Genomic DNA, 3554 nt, shown 5'->3' with positions numbered 1-3554 from the left:
ACTTCGCTTTTCATTTGCCAAAAGTTATCAATAGCTTCTGATGAAACCAAGCTAGCTACACAGATCAGATACTAACCCAGTGAATAATGTAGCTAATTTGATATACCAATATAACTAAGGGTATACAATGGCATTAAGAAAAACATATAATGATTAGAATCCATTAATTCGGTACTCTCGCTGTTATCAGTTTTACTGTCTTATCCAAATAAGGTATCACGAGGTTAGGCCAGCTTATGAGATTTAAGCTAATCTTTAATACATGTACTAAGATAACAATCCTCATATCAAAATATATACGTGTGATAAATAAATGGAAAAAATATAAAGTTTGTTTGTTTGTAATTGAGCACAAAGCTACACAATGGGTTATCTGTGCTCTGCCCACCACAGGTATCGAAACCCGGTTTCTAGCAGTACAAGTACGCAGATATGCCACTGGGGAGCGTTACAAGACACATAAAACAAGTTGTTTATTTCATGCACATTACTGACTCCTGTCCCTAAAAAAGCCTGACGCCGATATACGTATAGCTTCGTGTAATCCTCCCTAACAAAATATAGTGATTATAGAAAGCCCATTAAACCGTTCTGACAGTGAGACTGTAGATAATCTAATATCTGATTATTTCTTTTTTTATTAATGGCCAAGCTACTAAAACTATCTACCACCGTCAAATAATTTTGATCTACTCACCAGAGGGAAGGAAGCCAGACAATATCACATCACCCTATCACTCACCATTCACGCTGATGTATTTCAATTTGTTTGTTTGTTTGTTTAGAAGTTAAGCACAGATCTACACAATGGGTTGTCTGTGCTCTGCCTACCACGGATATCGAAACCCGGTTTCTAGCGTTGTAAGTCCGCAGACATGCCGCTGTGCCACTGGGGGGCATTTCAATTTGTAGTGAAAATGCTAACTACCATTAATTAATTTTTTTCTGCCATAAAAATAATAGTTGATTTCAAAATGAGGTTTGGAGTTTTCGGCCTTGAGCCTCCATCATTTTGAAATTCTTATTTGCTGTCTTATTTATGGTACCAGAAGATATGCGCAGATTCATCATAATGACTCTGGGACCATAGTTTTTTTTTTCTTTCGTAACCATTGTCTTCACTTTGCGGTTGAGGGCGTTGCTTGGAATTGGTTTAGGCTATATTTTTTGGAGTCCACTGTTGTACTATATGCTCTGTTACTCGAGTTTTTTTTCGTTTGAAGGAGAAGTTTGAAGGCTCTATATCGTTTAAAGTATCCTTTCTCGGAGAGAGCTGAGACATTCTCCAGTTGTCAGTTTGCGCGTGGAGGCTCGACACTATTGAAGGGTTAGGAATTTGTTGTGGACCACATCTGTTGACTGTAAGTATGTCTTTCATAGCCTCTTGTCACTGCATTAATTTATGTTAATTATTTAAATTAAATACGAGTAACCTTCTGTATAATTATCAAACTATTGATTGAAATAACATTTTATATTTACGAAGTGCTTAAAAATTACTGAATCTTCAATTTTATTATTTGTTACTTGCATAACAAAGCTGGGATAGTTACTTCTGATAGTTGGTTATTTTGTTTCCTTCTGGTTTAAGTGCCAGTTAAGAAAACCTCACAATTTTCATCTCAAATGGTAAAACAATACTCAATCGAACGTAAAGGTGTAAATAGTTGTTGGGAATGAAATTTATTACATCGAAATGCGGAATAAAATATATAACTTCCCAACATCCAGTAGGTATGATGCTACAGCTTCCCAACATCCAGTAAGTATAATGTTACAGCTTCTAACATTCAGTAGGTATGATGCTACAGCTTCCCAACATCCAGTAGGTATGATGCTACAGCTTCCCAACATCCAGTAGGTATGATGCTACAGCTTCTCAACATCCAGTAAGTATAATGTTACAGCTTCTAACGTTCAGTAGGTATGATGCTACAGTTCCCAACATCCAGTACGTATGATGCTACAGCTTTTCAACATCCAGTAAGTATAATGATACAGCTCTCAACGTTTAATAAATATGATGCTACATCTTCCCAACATCCAGTAGGTATGATGCTACAGTTTCCCAACATTCACTAAGTATAATATTACAGCTTCTCAACATTCAGTAAGTATAATATAACAGCTTCTCAACGTTTAGTAAGCATGATGCTACAGCTTTTCAACATCCAATAGGTATGATGTTACAGCTTCTCAACGTTTAGTAAGTATGATGTTACAGTTTCCCAACATTCAGTAAGTATAATATTACAACTTCTCAACGTTTAGTAAGTATGATGCTACAGCTTCTCAACGTTTAGCAAGTATGATGCTACAGCTTCTCAACGTTTAGTAAGTATGATGCTACAGCTTCCCAACGTTCAGTATGTACGAAGCTACAGCTTCCCAACGTTCAGTATGTACGAAGCTACAGCTTCCCAGCATGTAATAGGTATGATGTTATAGATTCTCAACATCCAGCAAGTGTAATGCTACAGTTCGACATAGTAGAAAGTATAAAGCAAGAACAATTAATGCGAGTAGTTGTAACAAAGATTTGATATGAAATGATTTGTTTTATTTTCAACTACATTGCAAACCATAGGTTTTCTTCTGTAAATACCACATAGTTAAATTAATGGACATCAGATGGCGCAGTCAGCTTATGAACTTTGATTTTACATAATAGGTGTTGTGGTCACCATGAGTATCTAAATCTGGGCTTTAACCTTCAGTCTTACCGCTAACCCACGAAGGAAATCTTGATACTGAAGTTAAAACACATATAAAAAAGCGTTTTATATCAAATTAAAAATGTGTTGTTTCTGCGTAAAGCCTTTTAAGTGTAAGATGATAAATAACTGTGTATTTTGTAAATGTGAAATAACATCTACCAGAATATTACATTTAAGAACATGTATTCTTCTCCTGGGTGAATTTTACAACTTATTTAGAATCTTGGTCTCTTAGAAACGAAGCTAAAAAAGAGACTGTTGTATTGTGACTTTACAGGAAACTGCATAAGTTAAAAAAAACGAAATTTTCTTCTCAGCAGAAATTATAAAATACATTTCAACGACACTTCATTCTACAGTTCACATTTCAACGACACTTCATTCTACAGTTCACATTTCAACGACACTTCATTCTAAAGTTCATAGTTAAAAATCTTACTTTGCGCAGTGGATTATTCAAAGTAAATATATCATTGTCATAAAAGTTTTGTTTATGTTCTTTGAATGTCATTTTCTTGTTCAGCGTCATATCTGAGGCATATACTTTGTCTTCTTTACACTAAAAAGATTAGATCCGTAATAAAAGGGTGATCACAAGGTTGTGATTGACAGGTAAATGCCTAGAGATTGTTGATAAAAGAATGAGCTTCAAAAGAATGAACAAGAATCAAGATTTACAAATAACACGAACATTAAATACTTTATTAATATAGAATTCTTTAGGTTCCATTTGTCACTTACCCTATAGCTAGCTGATCATACCAACATTAAATACTTTATTTATAGAATTCTTTAGGTTCCATTTGTCACTTACCCTATAGCTAGCTGATCATACCA

The 3554-nt window shown here is 34.7% G+C and overlaps 1 long non-coding RNA gene across 1 annotated transcript in view; it reads left to right on the top strand.

Moving 5' to 3' along the window:
- Positions 1-1242: 1242 nt before the first annotated feature.
- Positions 1243-3554, top strand: part of LOC111088542 — a 12447-nt gene continuing 10135 nt past the window's right edge. Inside the window, exon 1 of the long non-coding RNA XR_002613028.1 lies at positions 1243-1361. This is a non-coding gene — a long non-coding RNA (uncharacterized LOC111088542). The remainder of the gene's footprint in view (positions 1362-3554) is intronic.

Source organism: Limulus polyphemus, unplaced genomic scaffold, assembly GCF_000517525.1.
Source record: "Limulus polyphemus unplaced genomic scaffold, Limulus_polyphemus-2.1.2 Scaffold3989, whole genome shotgun sequence".
Classification (NCBI taxonomy): Eukaryota; Metazoa; Arthropoda; class Merostomata; order Xiphosura; family Limulidae; genus Limulus; species Limulus polyphemus.
Note: the sequence above shows the minus strand (reverse complement) of the source record. Positions and strands in the feature narration are given on the sequence as shown.